The sequence below is a fragment of the Cynocephalus volans genome, chromosome 17, assembly GCF_027409185.1.
Source record: "Cynocephalus volans isolate mCynVol1 chromosome 17, mCynVol1.pri, whole genome shotgun sequence".
Lineage (NCBI taxonomy): Eukaryota > Metazoa > Chordata > Mammalia > Dermoptera > Cynocephalidae > Cynocephalus > Cynocephalus volans.
This window is the reverse complement of record NC_084476.1, coordinates 13146782-13166962: the sequence shown is the minus strand read 5'-3', so window position 1 is coordinate 13166962 and position 20181 is coordinate 13146782. Positions and strand designations below refer to the sequence as shown.

The window sequence follows — 20181 nt, the reverse complement described above, 5'->3', positions numbered from 1 at the left end:
GAGTCTTAAAGGACAAAGGAAATAAACCAGGAAAATAAGGAGAAAGAAGTTGGTACAGAAAGAGGAAATACCACGTGTTAAAGCATAGAAGACTAGGTGACTCACCTAGAGCACACAGTCAATGACAGGGAGTGGTGAGAAATGAGAAGAGAGAGGTCAGCCAACTCATGAAGGGCCTTGTATGCCACGCTAAGGATTTGGGCATTACCCTATAGGTGATGGAAAGGCATTACAGCATTTAAGCAGAAGAGTGGCATGATTACACCTGTTTAACACACTTATCATTCTGACAGCAGGACAGAAGATGGGTTGGAAGGGGGAAGACTCCAGCTGAGGAAACCAATTAAGTGGCAATAAATCCAAGGAAGGATAAGGAGATCCAGAATGAAGGCGAAGGTAATGAAGCCGGATGATAAGAGAGAAAAATGACAGAAAAGAGATCAAGAAAAAAGACTCCCCTTTCTCTTCCTAATTGACAATATAATCCTAAAGTCAAGGTACACGTCCATACTTGGTGAGAAGTGGCCACAGTGGTCCAGAGCAGGGAAAGGATAGTATCCACACAGGAGGGTTTGCCTGACATGGGAAGCCAAAGTCCAAGCAGTATGAAGAGGGTGTCCATGCTGTAAGGGGCAAGCTAGGATAGTGTGTCAGAACCTGACAGTGACAGATCACAGGGGAGTGATCTACTGTAGAGAGTCAAAGCCCAAGCAGGGAGAAGCAGGCATTCACATGGAACATCTGCCTGGCATGGGGTATTGGAGTCAAAGCAGTTTGAGAAGAGTGTCCATGTTAAAAGATGACCTGGTGTGAGGTGTCAGAGCACCTGAGAAGGGCAAGGGGGCCTCCATGTAGGGGCCACCTGATACAGAGTGTCTGATCCCAAGCAGGATGAGGCAGGGAACAGTATGGAAGGGGGTGGCAGCCATGCATGGGGTGTCAAAACCCAAGGTGAAGAAGACACCCAAAGAGAAGGACAAGCCTGGCATGGGTTGTCAAGGCCCAAGCTGGATATGGAGGGCATATATATAGGAGAGGCAGAGTGTAGGGAACCAGACCTCTAGTGAGGTAAGCCGAGCCAGGTAGGGGACAGTGGTGGCAACCATGATGAGAGATTATTCATGTACAAGGGGTTAATCAAATAAGCAAACACTATAAGGATAATGGGAACCAGGCTTCTCATTGCCAAAGAAAGAAGTAATAATAATTGAAAGGGAGAAAACTAGAATGAATGTTGTGGTATTGCTTGAAATTGGAAGTATTAGAGTGAATTCATGCTTTTTAATATACACAGATAGATGCTGAAATAGGTATAATTGGGTGTGTGTGCACATACACATCATATACTCTCCAGCTCTGTCCACTAAGAAGGGCTAGGAGTAGCAACACTCCAACAGCAAAAGCACACCTACCATCCAAATTTTGGCTTTTAAACAGCATTCTCAACTAAAAGGAACCAGGGCTCCTTGGAGAAATAGCAAATTTCAGGGGTAATGAAAAGAAAGGAAAAGATGAGCATAGGATTTGTGCCAGAAAGCAAAGAAGTACTCAAAGAATAAAGAGGACAAGTCAAAAGAAAAGAAGAGCTTCTTTAAGCTGGCTCCTACTGATCAAAGCTGGAACAAATAGAATAATACAATTTATTCAAATAATAATTTGAACAATTCAACAAACTTGAATAAAAAAGGAAATAATGAGTCCAGAGTCAAATAAATAAATAAACTTAAAGCTTAAATAGGAATGAAATATTTATATAATTTCAATGTACTTTCCGCCAAAACCCTTATTAATTACAAAGGGATAAATAAAGAGTAACTTTTGAATAGATCAGAAGCCTGGCAAGCACTACCTAATCAAGTGATCAGGTGATCATCAGCAGCAAAGGGACAAATCGAAATTGTGCATTATCTGATATGATAAAATGAGAAGAACACAGCATTACTTCTATGATGTTCCTGCCAAAGATGCTTAACCTAAATCTAATCATAAGGAAACATCAGACAAGCCTAAATTGAGGCCTGTCGACTTCAAATGTCAATATCGTGAAAGTCAAGGAAAGACTGAGAATTGTTTCTGACTGAGGGAGACTAAAGAGACATGAAATTAAATGTAATTTGTGATTCTGAACTGAATCCTTTTGCTTTAAAGAACATTACTGAGACAACTAGCAAAATGCTGAAAATGAGATGGTAGTACTGTATCAATGTTAATTTCCTCATCTCGATGACTGTATTTTGGTTATGTCGGAAAATCACCTCACTGACATATTTTAGAGTGAGGTCAGCAACTTATCCTCAGATGGTGCAGGGGGAAAAAGTTCTTTGCAGTGTGAAAACAACTCAGGTTTTATTGGATGTAGAGAGTCTAGGGTGACTTTCAGGTTTCTGGTATAAGCAAATGAATGGGTACTAATTCCATTCAACAAGACCCTAGAATAGAAGAAACAGTTTAGGATTGGCTTTTCAGTTTTGTTTTGCTGGGTGGCCAGTAGTGGGGGTAGAAGGCTGGGGTGAGAAGGGTGTTAAATTCAATTTGAGGTGCCTATGAGGCATCCAGAAGTAGCTGCTGACAGAGAGCTGAGGATCCAGGTCTGGCACTTAGGTGTCTGGGCCAAAGGCAAAGACTGAGAAACTGTTAGTCTATAGCTAATAATAGAAACCAAGGTGTGACTAAGATCACACTGGGAGAGTTTACACTCCACCACATTCCATAAACAATTTGAGATGATTTCCAAAAATTCATATATATAGTTTATCCCTTTTACTATATGTAAGCCAAAGGAATAAGGACAAAGGGAAAATAAAAGAAAAAGTAATGCCAGGGATAATAATAGCATAAAAGAATGTATACCAAAAAACACATACAAAAATAATAGCACATCAAAGTTATATGTAGCTCACAGAGCTAGAAGGCAAATGTGGCCCTAAGGTTCTTGAGAGCCAATCCCAGGAGAATGTATAGCAAAGAGGAGCCTCTAAACACTGCATTTGAACACCATTACCATATAGTATGTGCTCCTCTGCTAGCACTTACTAATGGTGTAAACCTGACATTTTCTTTATGAAAGAAAATAAGGGTATACTGTTTTCTGTGTGCTATTATAATACGCTTACACTTTAACATTGTATAAATAAAACAGTTCTTATGTTCTCTTAGTCATTAAAACACAAAGCCATATCCATGAATGCCTTCTCTTCATTTACAGGACCTGGAATAAATTAAGAATATTAACAACAGTAACTAGTATTTACATGGAGTTTACAGTTTGAAAAGCATTTTTATTTACTGTACGTTATTTCATTCAGCACTCACACCATCTAGTGTGACAAGCACAGCAGGTATAGACCTAATTGTACAGATTAGCAAACAGGTTCAGAGAGGTTAGATTACTTATCCAAAATTACACAGCTAATAAGTAGAAGAATCTGAATTGTAACACCAGTTTTATGACTCCACAGTTCACTCATTCAATTTATTCATTCACCTATTCAAATACATATTGAGGGGGAGGGGAGAGAGGAAGGGGGGAAAGAGGAATGGGTAAAGGGTCACGAAAATCAACTACAATGTATATTGAAAAGTTAAAATAATAATAAAATAAAATAAAATAAAATAAAATAAAAATAATTGCTAATGTTAGTGAGTTCAGTTATATTAATTTTACCACCACCATAATAAAAAGATTGGGAAAAAAAAAACCCCAAAATAAATATGTATTGAGCACCTCTCAGAAAACATTGCCCATTCTGTTTTGTTGCTGTGAAGATTAAAAGAATATAGCAATGCTTACAAAGTGTGAAGTCCATACAAATGTTAGCAATTTTCAAAGCATCAGCATTAGATTCCCCATTTTAAAGATAGTAACACTTAAATTTTGGGGAAGCCAAATGTGATATAGGGATAGAAAACATGCATGAAATTTGGTTGGGACATATTGGAAAATGCATGTCTAGGGGGAAAAGAGTGGGCCAAGATGAAGCTGGATAGGCAGGGAATAAATCATGGAATACCTCATTTGCCCTGCTCAGGAGCTTGACTTTAGCTTGGGGTGATAGGGTAGAGGACCACAGAAAGGTTTAAGAAGGAGAATGCTGTGGTCTCAGCTGTGTTTTTAAAAGATCACTCAGATGACAGCATTAAATATGGATGGAAAGGAAAAAGCATAAAGGCCAGTTAGGAGGCTATGGTAATCAGCTAGGAAAGAGAAGGTGCCTGCCTAAGCCAAGTGAGAGTGGCCACTTAACTTTATGCTCATTTGAATCAGCATCATTGTGTTGTCTTTGGTCTCTAAAGACTTTGGGGAAACTGAGGCAAGCCAATAAGCCCTTAGACAGAACAAGTTTTAAACAACTTATATAAATACACTAAGAGCAACTGAAAAACTAAAACAGAATCATCCCTGGGACTTTGTTTCCACAATGGAGTTACACAGTGTAATTACTATTTCTATTATTCTACAGGGAGCCTACTTTAATGTCAATACTTCATTGTGTCTTTTTAATCTGAATGATTCTCAGTAATTAAAGTTTTTATCAGTTACAGAATTCTCCATAGTAAGATAGAACAGCTGACTTCAGATGCTTTATGCTTTAAGCAAAAATGAACACTCATTAACAAGATTACCTGTTGTGATTAAATAAATACAAACTGTTTGCAAAGTTTATAAGTGAGTTCAACAGCATAAATGTAAAACTTACCACCTAGCACAAGCCATATTTTCTTAACTCTTCAAGCCCATGTAGGATACAGGGCAATCCCTCATTTTTCACAGCTTCCCATTTCCCAAATGCATTGCCTAATAAACACCTATACTTCACTTTCTGCTGCATTAGCTTACTTGGTTGTATCTGCTAATTCCTAAGCATGTGGAACAAAACAGCAGTACACAAAATGAAGCCCATGTCCTCTGTTTTACAGTGCTCAGCATCACACAATACAGTTTCTAATAATACACTGGGTCTTAAAAGTTGTACATATTGCGAAGTCATACATATTGTGAAGCCTATTTTGTGGAAAACGTTAATTACATTTACAAAAAGCTCTTAAATATTTAGCCAAGGCTGTTATTAATTTACGGCGCCATGAAAAATCTACAAAAGGTATCAGTGATAATACTAGAAAAGGGGAAAGAGTTTCATCTGGTCTTACGCTGCAAAATTCACGTCTAATTCCGTCAGTAAGAGTCAAACCACAGATTCTTTATTAAACTTGGAAGAGATCTTAAAGGTAGTCCAGTCCAACGCCTATTCCCCACTTCCAGGATAAAAATGCCATGTAAGACCCTTACCAATGCTTATATAGCCTATTCTGCCATCTCCTTTTAAGAAAAATTCTCCTTCAAATATCCAAGTTTCAATTTGGCAGTTAATTTCAGTCTGCAGTTAAAAGGCACTAGCTGTCAGTCAGATCTCTCACCCAGTTCCCTCCTGAAAAGAAAAACTGACAGATCACAGGAGCTTTCTTTTGTAAACCAATTCTGGAACTTTCATGCTTCTTATTTGTTAGGTTAAAGGTTAAATTGCTGACCTGTGCCCTCCTGCTTAGCGGCCTTCCCCTTTTTCTGTAAAGCTTTATTTTGGGGCTGTATTTACATGGATTAGTCCCTTTTCACGCTAAGAAGGAATCTGTTCACAGCCAAAGCCTTAGTTCTGGTTGTACAAAAAGCAGCCACAATTATTCACCACCAGACAATGACCATATTGTGGATTTACAAAAAACCCACCCCAGCCATGGAAAGATCTGTTCTTGCTGCACAAAACAATAGAAGAAAAATCTTATCAAGCATTCAAGAGAAAGCAAACAAAGCAAGCCCACTGTGAACTTGATGAAGATGTCAAGCTCCTTTAAAATATATATATATAAATCAACAAAGAAGGGTTTTCTTGTAAAGTCTTGGGAGTGAGACTTTTTCTACTCTGAGTTTCCCTTTCTGGTTAAACACAGTCAGGAGCAGCAAGACATTGACAGCCAAGACCAGCAAATGCTGCCATTCTCTAAGCACACTTACAGACACTTTTTTAAATGCACAATGCAAAGAGGCTTTCCTTTCCAAATATGCCAAGCACAAATGCCAGGCTAGCTAGTACCATACTATACAGGCTCTTTCAACAAAAGCAAAATTCTTGTCCCAACCTCTCAGGAACATAGGTTATCTCCCCAGTCCCTAACTTACTAATTCCTAATAAAAAATAAAAAATATTTTTAAAAAGGCCCAATTAGATTTCTTCATCTGACACCCATGAAGTATTATACACACCCTATTTCTTTGGGGTGGGTTTTGAATGGTTATTCCCAGTCACAGAAACAAACTTTCACCAAGAATATTTTATGTTTGTAAGGTGAGGATTTCACATCTGCTACAAAAGCTAAGTCCAGTCCTGAGTCAAGGACACAGCTGTAGAATAAGACATGAGAGCAAATACAAAGAATTTCTCCCACCGACAAGTCTTTAGGTAGATGGTTTCTATTCTCTTTGGGCTAACATGACCTAAATCCCCCATCAGCAGAAAAGTTCCTCAAGTAAAATTAAAAAAGAAAACTTAATCAGTAATAGAAGCAGGAGTTAAAAGCAACCTAAGAATCCCTAAAATGTAACTTTAAGTAATCGTACTTTAATTCATTCCATAGTAAAATACTAATACAAAAAGTTAATACTTTTTTTTTAATCTCAGAAAATGGCTCACTTTATTTTAAGGTTTCTTACAGATTTTGGACTTAGAAAAAACATATCCATCTGTAACAATTTATCTTTGGCTCAGCCCTTCTCAGCCTCTCTCTGTTCCTCTAGCTTCCTTCCCTAGCCCCCAAAAAGGCAATACCAATGATTTGGCCACAAAAGTCCACAAACGTGAGAGTAGTATTAATTTGTCTTATTTTAGGGGCTAAATTTATATGTATAATAGGAAACTGGTTGATCAAACTATAAAACTCTGATGCAGCCATTAAAAATTGGTGAAAATGTTTATGGTAAACATTAAGGTCTTACTTTTTCTCAGTCTAACTGTACACCCACTGCGAACATGTCAAATGGGAATATTCAAAACTTAAAAGTGAGATTGTCATGGAGGTGACTATATTCTCTTTTTTAAACTTCCTGTAATATTTTTGTCTTTTTAATAACATTTTTAGTGTGTTACGATACAATTCTGGCCAATGGCCCTACTTAGAGGACTGTGACAATTACAGAAAACATTTTCATGCATAGCCAAGGCACACTATCCCAGAAGTTTGCTTACTTTGAATTACGAAATTTATGATCCCCAAGAAAATTGGGATGGCACTACAAGGACCAGAACACAAAGTAGGAAGTACTTAAACTCCTCACCAACTTCTAGGAGGAATGAGATTAGGGCACTAGCTACACTCAGAGTCGATTCAAATGTAAATGCTCTGCTTCCTCTCAAACAATGATAAACTCCCTCAGAGTTAATAGTTTCTCCCTAAGAGATTCATCTCTCTTTTCAACTTAGAGGTATGTTTTGGAGAAAAGGAAGAAACACATGGTGGGGCTTAAAGCAAAACCTTTTAAATTCTTTGTCATAAAAGCTGCAGAGTAAACTACATTTCCTTTACTAATCCTTCGAACACTTGTTAAACTCGAGTGTGCTGACAACTTTGCCACTGCAATCACATTCTGGTTTCTAACAAGTTAAAAAAAAAAAAAACAACTTTGGTTGTACTAAATTGTATTACCATCTTCCTTGAACACCAAGTGAGAATTTATGCTGCCTTCACAAACTGTTGAAAGAGGCACTCCCTAGGGAGAAATAACTTTTGGCACATTGCATAGCAAAGCTAAAGTTACAAAAGGAGGCTAAAATCTCTCTGTCACCACACATATATTTTCATATTCTCTCCCCCCCACCACCGCCCCACTCCCCAACACTTAAACATGTTACATCCTCTATAGGAAGCTGACTATGGACATAAGAACTGTCTTGGAAGACCCTGACTTTAAGTTCATAGTATGGAAAACTTTTAAGTATACGAGTTTAAAAAAAAATTTTTTAAGGTAGCTTTTCCATGTCATTGGAAATATATTAACAAAACCAAATATTGCTTCACCCCCCCCCCCAAAAAAAATCATTACCAAGAGTTTCAAAGACTATGGTCCTCCAAGCTATGAAAAATAATATAGCTGTCCTTTTGTGTCAAGAGGCTGAAAGAGTGGGAAACAATGATTTGATGTGATGGGAGAAGAAAGAAAACTAACTAGGCACTATTAATTATTTTATAGTTAGTAATGTATTTAATCCTCATAGCAACCCTAAAAGATAGGCATTATCAAATTCATATTTGCAAATGAGAAAATGCAACAAAAAAGATGGATAATTTCCCCAAGGTCAGATCACTGTTAGTTGCAGAGCCAGAATTCAGACCCAAGTCCAAAGCTCTTCCCACTACACCCACTGCTTCTGCTAGAGGAAAGGGTAGGGAAACAGCTTTTAGTGACACAAATTCCCATGATGCCAGACCACCAGGCAGTTTCCCAGGGGTGGCAGAAAAAGCCTAAAATGCAAAAAGTACAGGCTGCCTCAGAGGCCTGGGGTAAATGCCTCATTGTACTCTGGGAAGTCTGATGGACACTTACTAAATGGAGAGGAAAAGACATTCCCCGCCTAGTGAGAGTAATGTGAGTGCGCCTTCCTTTAAACTTTTTCATCCTGAGCACATCTGTTCATAGAAAAGGCAGAATAACATCTTCCAGAAAAAATCACTGGAGAGAAAACTGCAACAGAACTCCTTCTACTAACATAAATGCTCTCCCTCTAGATCTACCCACAGATTTCCACTAAAAACCAGAATGCAGAAAATTAAGAAGCCATTCAATCCACCAGAAATGTGATATTTATTAACAATAAAACTGCAGAGACTAATCAAAATATCAAGTTCTGTGCATTAAGTTAGAATGGTATCAATTCATGCATTGGTCCAACAAACATGTACTGAGTGCCTACTATGTACCAGTCACTGTTCCAGGTGCTGGGGACACATCAATGAACCAAGTAGACAAAGGTCTCTGCCCTCGTGGAGCTGACATTCTTACACTGAGCATGGTCTCACAGGGGTCCCTCAAGCTGAATCAGAATCTGACTGAAAGTCATATTTTTGACAAATTAAAAAGAACAACAAATATTCCTCCTTGGCTTTGCAAATACTTTTCCTTATGCTGGAATGCTCTCCCCCAGCCCCAGCACCTATCACACAGCAGACTTGTAATAAATATTGCTGAATCGATGAAGTGTGATATTAAATTTTTAAAAAATCTTTCAAAACAAGAAGAGAAAAATGTAAGTGGTCAGCTCTAAATCTCAACTTAAATTGGATCTAGACCTGAGCTTTGATCCTGTGGCAGGCCCAGAAAAGCCCAAATAAAATCTGAGTCAACTCAATCTCCATTCAGCAAACACAAGAGAAATTAGGTCAGCTTGTTCCAGGGTCCACCCCAGGGATTAAGAACTTTTTAAAAGTCTAAACTGGACTTGCTGGGGCTGCTGGAGGCAGGAAAGAAACCTAGTGAAGCCTTCCCAAAGGCTCTGAGTCTGGAAATGCCTTATTTTTCTTTAATGATGGTTCAAACTGAGAGGTACTCTGTGCTATGTCCTGTGCTTAATTCTTTAAATATATTTTTTCTCTCATTTAATACTCACAATGCTGTGGGACATTATTATCATCATCCCTATTTTACAGTTTAGGAAACTAAAAGGAGGAGAGAGATTAAGTTACCTGCCCAAAATCACACAGGGATATGTCCTAAGTGTGAAAGAAACCAAGCTCTCAACCAGATTTTGTTAATTGTATTTATTTTAGGGGGGTGATGGGTGGGCTCTATAAACCAAAATATTTAGTAGGAAGAGGAAGAGGGAAAAAATTAAATGTTCTGTTTAGCTGATTTTCTACTTCATTGAGGACAATGATGAAAATATTTTTCATTTCACTCTCTGTAGAAAACCTTTCCCAAATACCATGAGAGGAAAATTGACAGAAGTACAACCTAACAAACTAATGGAAATTTCTTTTGATGTTCAAGAAGCCAATTCCATCATACTGAGTATCAGTGATCATTACTGCTGAGGACAGAAAACTGGGATAATTATACATTAACTATAGACCATAGTCCAGAAATAGGCTGTTTTAATAAATCCCTGATACTAGCTTATTATCTTAGCATCTGGCTCTTCTCACAAGCAGACAGCTTAAATAAAAACTCTAGTTACAGAGGATTTTGGTTACTGTGTTCTTGTTAAACTGTGAAACATAAGTGGACGAAAAAATATATAGGTTGATCATTTTAAATTATTCAAAGTATGTTTTTCTGGGAACATCTCAGAATTAATCCTACATTTTCTAGAAAAGTTGGTTAATTTAGGCAGTTTTCTTTTCATCAAGGAAGTTTTCATATCTTTCATATAATAATTACTATTATTCCAATATGTGAACCCTTTCAAAAAGGAATTTAAATAAATTCTATCAGAAAGAAGACATAACAGTTGCAGGAAGTTTTGTTTGTTTTTGCTTTAGAGTTTTTTTGTTTTTAAACTTAAGGATGATATCAAATTAAGCCACCACAAAAATGCCTAATTTGTACCAGTTCCTGTGTTAGCCATTTTCATACATATTATCTCCAATTTACAAAACAAACTGCCAAGTAGATATAAGTCCCATTTAAATAATGGGCAAATTAGAATTCAGTTTAAATAACTTTCCCAAGGTCAAACAATTAATGAGTGTCAGAAGAAATCTGAACCCAAGTCTGTCTGACTTCAGAGCCTACAGACTTGCCATTATATTGTTTGTATTATAAATTATCCACAAAGATACTTAATGGCATTGTTATAATCTAGACAGCAATTTATCTGCATCTATTTTCTCCTCAAATAAGGCTTCATGATAGCAGAAAAGTCTAATGCCTAAGAACACATTAAAAGTAAGAAAACTCTTTAAATCAAGCAACTTATTAAAGTCTCCTGCTGGGCAAAGCAAGCCCATAGTGATATCTTCAGTAAAGCTTTCTTTTTCTAATGAAAGCCTTCCAGCAGACTGCATGTTTTCATGTAACATAAAGAAGGAAATGCAAAATGTGTTGTGAAATATTACCAAAAGAAGTTCAAAAGCTAGAATACAACTTCCTAAAGGCTTTAAAAATTTTTTAGAAAGGCTTCTAAGCATTTAAAACATGAGGTCTAGTTCCTGTTTTACAGAGCTAACACTCCACTCTCCACACAGTCTACCACAGCGCTGAACCTAAAGTGAATGCTCAAAGAATAGGTGATTAAAGAATTAGATGTATGATAATAAGACCAGTCTGGTCATAGAGACTCTTGGAGAAATCAACCTCATATAGCAGTTTTCAAGAAAGCTGAAGATCTACATTTGCTTGCATTGAAACTTTATCTTAATCATTTTGATTGTAAATCTTTCCAAACTAGCTTATACATCACACTGCTTTTCTGAAAGGAATATTTTGAATATAACATTTTCCTGATGGCTGCAATAGACATCTGTTTTGGCTGCCCAGCATCCATTCTCCCTTCTTCTGGTAATAGTACTAGAGTTTTCTATGAGGAAACACCCTGCCCCATTTTCAGGCTATAAGATCCAGACGGCACTGAATAGCCCCCACCTCCCTCATCCTCCAATCAACATCTCAGTCATCCTTCCAGAGTAATGGTGAATGGTTCATAGATGGGCACATGACCCATATGGGGCCTATTACAATCAGTCCTGGACTGTGGCTCAAAATACCATAAGACACTCTTTTTCCATTTGGGTGGCTCAATTGGTAGAATAAAAGCTTGGATTTGTTAGTAGTCGTCTTTGCTATTACATAGGGAACACTTGCTCAGAAATGAACCCAATGTCTGAAAAGACAGAGAACCAAGAGATAAAGACATGGCAAATCTCTGAAAACAGGAGTAGAAGACCTAGATTCAGCAAAACTCAAAGCAGAATTATCACTGGATTTCTCAGTGCTGAGAGCCAATAAATTCCCTTTTGTGCTCAAGTCAGATTTAGTTGGGTTTCTGCCGTTTGCAATGAAAAAATCCTGACAAATACAACGATTTAATGTCATCAACATGTTCAGTAACTCTGCCAAGCAATGTAATACAGAGAAATCCTCAGGGCATACCAAAGTACTTTGGGCATAAGCTAAGGGCTTTTCCACGAGTAAAGGACTTAAGTTTTAACACATGGACTCTGAGAAATCTGCTTTGGCTAGTTACTGTTTTTCAGCTATGTTAAATTGATAATAGTGCTTAATAGCTGAGTTCCCCACAGATAGGAACTCTTGCCTTAAGCAAAAATAATAATTCACAACAACAACAGCTCCCATTTATAAAGAACTTTCCATGTCCCATGCACTGTGCAATCCCATTTAATCCTTTCAACTGCATGAAGTAGGTAGTATTGGTGCCCTCACTATACAGTTGAGAAAATAAGGCTTCAAGACTGGCATTTGGAGGGAATTTTTTAAAAAAACCTTAACAATCTTGCTGCTCACATGGATTTTAAAGTTTAGTAGATCAACGAATTCCTGGTCCACCTAAAAGGCCAAAGGCCTAATACCGTGAACCAAGAGGAACCACACTGACATGAATAAATCAAATACTGTCAGACTCCCCTATATTGTAATTTATATCTACATGGCCCCTAAACTGCACACTTCAGGAACAAGAAGAAAATCTGGAATCTGTTTCAAATAACTAACCATTAATTAAGAAAATAAAACATATGTTTCTGTTACTTCCTAACAATAGCAATTCAAAATCATTCTGTATAACCAATTTGGAGCATCAGCATAGTATACGAAAAAGCACAAGTTTCAAGCAAGGATTTTGATTTTACAATTAATCTCAGAGAAAGGCAAATTGAGAGAGACAGATAGAGGAGATTTTATTAAAGATACAAAATGTTCTGTTTCCTGAGTGGTGATTATGTACATTTTCATTTATTCTTTAAACAGTGTATAAACATATAATTTGTGTGATGGTTTTCATAAATTTCTTTAAAGAATACAGTCAGACTGGAATCCAAATCCCAACTCTGTCCTTTGGACAAGTCACTTCCATCTCTATGCTTTAATCATTCGATACTTGAGGGCCTAGTACATGCCAGGCACTCTTCTAGCTACTGAAATATACAAGAATAAGCAAGACATAATTCCTACCTCCATGGAGCCCCATTTTTCTTACCTGTGTGAGCAGTCTTCAAAAAGATCATGGAAAGATTCACATTATCTTTTAATTCCATTTTTCCACAAACTTTTTGAATTATCCTTGTATAATTGGGATAATACTTCCTACTTCATTAGGTGGTAGATAAAAATTTTATTACAATGAGCTCTCACTAGGTCCACCTCTAGTTTAAAGAAATTATTATAGCAATCTTGAGAACAAGAGATAAGGCACATTATAATTCTCAAAGCTACTTAAAATCAGTACAATGAGATGAGTGAGGTTCCATACTTCTATTCCAAACAAGATTTTTTCTAACTAGCATGTCAGGTACTTAGAGTCAGGAAAAATTACAAAAATGTTTTTAATAATCCGTGTATTTTGAGTGAGTGGCAATTTGTCCAAACTATTCTACTAAGAATCAGGGTAACTTAATACTCCATAAAATGGATTTACTTTCACTGGAAAATTCAAGAGAAGAAAAATAAAAGCTGAAGTAATAGAGCTGACTCATCAAATCCCTTGTATAGTTCATAAATATAACCACCCCTCCCGTGATTTTCTGTACAAGCCTGATTTCTCTTTCCCTACATTAACACTGATTTTTCATTTTCTTTTGCCATGTTAGCATTTAAATAATTGCCTGATTTTTCTAACCACTGCATGTGCAGGTAATATCAGCCAGTTATTTTTTTTAAAATGCCACAGGAATGAAGTTAAAATGCTGATTTACAACTTGGTGACTGTTCAACCTGGGCAAGTTAACCTCTTTGAACCTCAATTTCCTCAAAGAGAAGGCCCATCTTAGAGAGCTGTTCAAGGTTTATGAAAGTAATATTAAGAAAAGAGACTGGGACATATAAGGATTCACAAAAGTTAGCTATTTCATTACCATTCTTCAAGCGTGCTGTTATGCACTATATTATTATTGAAAAGGAATAAGATGATAAATTTAGTTAATATCTCTCAAGAATATTTCAATCTATAATAAAACCTGACTCAAGTTTTTCTTCCCATACCACTTCTAAAGAAACAGCTTAGTTTTTCAAGTCAGTTTTTTAAAAAAAATCTAACAATGTTGAGCATCAACTATGACCACAGATTCAGGCTAAGTTCCTGTAAAATGAAAGCTAAAGTTGAGAATAACCAATCTGGCTCTCAATACCTAAGTTGGCTAAAGCTCAGTTTTCTTCATGATACTGCTAATACAGAAAAGTGGATAGTTACTTAAGAGAGATTTTAAGCCAAGATTATTCTAACTTTGCTGGTTAACAGCCAGGTAGCTAAAAAACTCAGCTGCCAAAGCACCATGTTTTTACACATTCCTTTTGCAGAGTTTTTACAGTAGTTTCTCAACTTGACTGTCCCCTTCTTTTTAAAAAGTGGCCATTGTGCTAACGCATAAAAAATTCTGGGAGGGGAGTGTACACAGGAGGAAGCTGGTCTGCCCAGCAGCCCTGATGTTGCCCTGAAGAACCTGATGTTGCCACTCTCCCAGCACTCAGTGTCTGCCCAAGAAGAGTGCCCACAGCAGGCTCAAAGATGCCAGCTGTAACGAGACGCTTGTGTTTGAAATGCATTCCAGAGTTTCTGCATGGCCAGTACCATCTGATCATGGGACCTTGCAGGCTGATCTCTCTTGCAAGAGCACCCTCTTCCGAGACCTTCGGTCACACAGGCTGAATTCAGCCTTGGGAGCTTTTGCAACTTGAGATGACTGTCTTGGTTTTCTTGGATCTTCATGTAAAGGTAAACAGATACACCAATTAGAGTATCTAATTTCATAAAATGAAATGTGTCTAAAAAAAAAAGCATTAAAAAATCAAAGATCTACTCAAAACAATTCAACTTCTTTTTAAAGGATTAAAATTATGTACATAAATGACAAGCATTATACACAAAGATTTTCACTGGCATCATTTACAAAAGGAGAACCCTGGAAACAACCTAGAGGTCCAGATATAAGTAAATATATTACATAACATGATGTAATAATTCACAGCATTGAAATGATTTTACAAAGCTATATTAATAATTTTAGGAAAAGCTTAACAATTAATTGTGGGGAGCAAGAAAAATATATACGTACGGCAGGAGCTCAGAAAAACGTTTATATATATTTTATTTACACATGCACATTCACACACAGACAAAAGACTACAAGTAAATAAATATACTAAAACATTAACAGTAGTTATTACTGTGAGGACTTTTCTTAAGAATTTTTCAAAATTTTAAAAATTTTATACAAACCCAAGAGCTAATCAGAAAACAAGCTACTAAAAAATTAAAGATAAGCAGGAAAAAACATACACAAGGATAATATGCTAATGTGTATTAAGTAACTTGAGAAAAAGTTCAGTATACATATTTTGATTTACAATGAGAACATAACATACCACAGTATAAGAAAAATTGTAAGAATGAAACTCCCACAGAAATTTATAGAACAAAATGTATACTAAATCCTCCAATTAAAGACCCATAAAGTAGTTTCAGTGCTTTCTAGCCCACCTTCTCACAGCAGGGAATTAATCCCTCTAGGGGGATGCAAACAAACTTCAAAGAGAAGATTATGCCCAGACACTAGTACTGTACAGCGTAAGGTTTATATATAAGTTTGCTCAGATTCTATGGCATGGATCAGAGATGCAGATCCAAGGAACAAAGACTAATCTCAAGACAGATTCTTTGCAATCATCTAAAACAGCAAAAATAATGCATTAAATAATATCAGAAAAAGGGAAACATAGGTTTTATTAATTTTTATTACAAATAAGAAGGTTGTAGAAGCAGACAAAAGGTACCTAAAATTAAATGTTAAGTGACGGTTTATTTACTGGTAACAGCAACGAGGAAATCTTAAAAATTCCCAACTAACGTAAGCAGTACCATGAGTTCGGTTTGTGCACCCAAATTTTATTTGTACAATCTTTGGAAGATGTTCCATTCAGTGTTAGAGGTCTTAATGCAATTTCTAAGTTGAACTGACAGATCACATGTCCCTTCCATGTATGTTATGAGATCCTCTGCAGGGCACAGAACACATGAGGGACAGTTTACAACCCATGTCTTCACTAGTATAGACATCAAAAGTAATGGAAGAAGAACTGTCTTTAAAAGTTTAATAATTTCTTAGTGGCCTTTCTTACATCTGTCATCTTTTTATTGTTAGGTAAATTTTTAGGTATGATTTGAAGTACCTGATCACTTTTAAAAATACGTTTTAAGTAGTGGTATTAGCGTATCTTAGTAATTCAGCTTTATCTAGTTGCCCAATTTTTAAAAATCATGTATGAGGAATCAAATTTAGAGTTTAACTTTTCTAGATAGTAATCATCTAATATAAAACTAAAATCCTTGGTAGATTAAACACCTAAATGTGAAAGACAAGACTATAAATCTCTTAGAAGAAAATATAGAAAAATACCTTAATATCTGTAGAGTAGGAAAATATTGATAAACTGTATTATATTAAAATCAACAAGTTTTAATCAAAAACACCATAGAGTGAAAGACAAACCATAGAGTGGAAGAAGATATTCGCAATATAATTAATATCCATAATGTATAAACAATTTCTTACAAACCAATGAGGAAAAGGTAGAAAACCCAATTTAAAAAATGGGCAAGAGACTTGAACAGGCACTTTATAAAAAGATATTCTAAAGGCCAATAAGCATATGGAAAGGTGCCCAATCTCATTAGTCACCAGGAAAATGCAAATAAAAACAAGGAGACACTACTACATGACCATCAGACTGGCAAAAATCAAATCTAACTGAACAAAGGCTGATGAAACTGTAGAGCAATAAGGACTATCAAACACTGTAGGTGGGAGTGTAGACTAGCACGAACAATTTGAAAAAGTTTAGCATTATCAAGTATGTTATATATCCTATGGAAATGTGTGCTTACATGCACCAGGATTCATGCCTAAGACAGATCACAGCCACATTGCTTTTAACAGCCAAAAATTTCAAACAACTTCAAATGTTGTTGACAGTAGAATGGATAACTAAATTGTGATATAATTCTATAGTGTATTACACAGTGATGAAAATGAATGACTACAGTTACATACAACATGGAGGAATCATAAACATAATTGAGCAAAAAAGCAGCAAAACTATATACAGAGTAATTCTGTTTCTATAAAATTCAGAAACAACTTCAACTAAATTATATTTTTCAAGGAGGTATACTTATGTAGTAAAACTATGAAGAAAAACAAAGAAATGATTATCATAAAAGGCAGGATAGTTACCTCTGAACAAAAGGAGGGAGGAACTTCTGTGGTGCTGGCTAACGCCATCTCTAACACTTAAAGGGCCTAGGCAAGGGTACAAATAGAGACCCACAGACTGTATGTCCAACTATTTAGATATTTAAAAGTCATGCAACAAGCTTACAGACTATTAAATATGTTCTAGCCTCCTCTCATGACAAATATACCTTTATAAGTTCCACGCAGAAAAGTAGTGGTGCATGGAAGACTGACCCCCTTCTCCATTCTGTAGTGCAAGGGACCTGGCACACAAGCATGCAGTTATCCCAACCCACAAGTCCAAGCTCTATCCCATCCCCAACTCCCACTAACAGCTACTCCCCTTAGGCCACCCCTTAGACCTAGGGGTGTATATACCAGCAGCACTGTTCACCCTGAAGAGGATGGACCCCAGGGAAGAGACTTACACGGGCTCTAGAAAGAAGCTCAGGGCCATCTGGGCAAGGAATTCTGAGATCCTGGGTACTCAAGCATGGTCTAGGATGGAAGGGTTCAGGCTCCAAGTGGGCGTGTTCTGTAGGCTCCAAAGACTACTTGCCCCATGGAAAGGGACACTGTTAGAGGAGAGTCAAAGCAGGGCCCTCTAAAGCATAAGGGCCAGGGCAAGGGTCCCTCTTACCAGAATCATTATTTCCGTAGACCCAGGCAACATTGTATTTCTTTTTTTTTTTTGTCTTTTTCATGACCGGCGCTCGCACCGGCCATTCCTATATAGGATCCGAACCCGCGGCAGGAGCGTCGCCGCGCTCCCAGCGCCGCACTCTCCCTAGTGCGCCACGGGCTCGGCCCAACATTGTATTTCTTAACCTGAATAGTAGTAACATGGTTACTCACTTTGTTAAACTCACTTTGTTAAAATAAGTTTTATGCACTTTTCCCACAAATAATAGGATAGATATCACGTGCCTGCTGACATGATGCACTGAGAAGGACACATACCACTTTTGAGATACTTCTGCCAAAATTCCATAACCTGAATCTAATCATGAGGATACAATCAGATGGACACAAATCCAGGTACTTTCTACAAAACAATAGACTTAAATTCTTCAAAAACACCAAAAAAAGGCAAAGAAAGGCTGCAAAACTACTCCAGACTGAAGATACTAAATAGAGGTGAAAACTAAATGGACTGCATGATCCTGGATTGGATCCTGGATCGGAGAGGGAAATACTATAAAGGACATTATTGGGAGAATTGATTAAATTTAAATATGGATAACTGAAATTATATCAATGTTAAATTTTCTGACTTCAATAAATGTACTAGAATTATATAGGAAAATGTCCTTACTCTGCAACCCATTCTTAAATGTTTCAGCAAAAACTGTGTGTGTGTGTGTGTGTGTGTGTGTGTGTGTGTGTGTGTGTGTGTGTGTAGTGATGAAGCAAATGCGTCAAGTAGTAACAACTAAGGAAAGGACATGTTAACTTTTTCTTTAAAATTTTTTCAAAATAAAAAGTAAAAAAAAAAAAACTAAACTAAAGGGTTAAACAAGAAAGGAGCTCTCTATGGGGAGAAGAATTAGATGGCTGGGATGGGGGGTAGGATAAAGACTTTTCATTTTGTTCATTCTTCTATCTCATTAGCATCTTTCAGATTCTGTTCATATTAAAAAAAAATCAATTTTAAGTTTGGGGAAAAAAATCGAGAGCACTGAATGGAGGAAAATATTAGCAACTGTAGAAGTAAGAAAAATTTCTGTCCTTAAATTTCTCTGTCGGGCTGGCCCCGTGGCTCACTAGGGAGAGTGAGGCGCTGGTAGCACCGAGGCCGCAGGTTCGGATCCTATATAGGGATGGCCGGTGCACTCACTGGCTGAGCATGGTGCAGACCATACCGTGCAGAGGGTTGCGATCCCCTTACCGGTCAGAAAAAATAAAAAAACAAAAAATAAAAATTTCTCTGTCAAATCACAGCTGTCATCAAGTGGTTACTCCTGTCAAGTGGGCCCAGAGATTTCACTGCATGTACACAGCTGGTAACAGATACTTCCCTTCCTAACCCAATGGTCTCCATTCATGACAAGAGGCATAACCTAACATGGGTGCTAGGTTTTTACTTCTAGAACAACCAAAAATTTGTAATATGTTTCACATCCTTCTTTAGATAATCCAGAAGGTAGGGCACACTTATTCACATTTGCTATTAAATTCATTCATTTTAATAACTTTGATGACAATGTGCAAAGAAAGCCCTGCAGATGACACAGAAAGATGTGTACAGCATGGTCACTGCCCTCAAGAAGGCAACCAACTTAGCAGAGTGAAGAGGACTTGAAACAAAAATCCTGACTATCCCACATGTAGCTATATGGTCTTAGTAAATTATTTCACCTCTCTGAGATTCTATTTTCTCACAGCTATAATGGAGACACCACCAAACTATCATTAAGGGTTGTATTGTAAGCATTGACAACACAGATGTCAAGCACTTAGGATAACAGAACAGGCACTCAATAAAAGGTGGCTATGTTTACCATTATTACAATCTAATTAAAATAATGAAATAGAAAATATGCCCAAAGTTGTAAAGCCAATTAAGGGTATAACTACCATTGGAATCCTGATTACTCCAAGTTTCTAATCCAAGTAAATTCACTCTCCCTAAACACCAAATAATATATGCAGGTGTTTGTATGTGTGGACCAAGAGTCCCTAACATACCTTTTAGCAAAATGCATCACCAAGAAAAAGAACACTGAATTATAAGGTTAT

General features: G+C 36.9%; 1 protein-coding gene across 10 annotated transcripts in view; it reads right to left on the bottom strand.

The window, feature by feature from the left end:
• DENND1A (DENN domain containing 1A) overlaps window positions 1-20181 on the bottom strand; it is a 484353-nt gene that overhangs the window by 426102 nt on the left and 38070 nt on the right. The gene's annotated exons all lie outside the window — the stretch shown is intronic.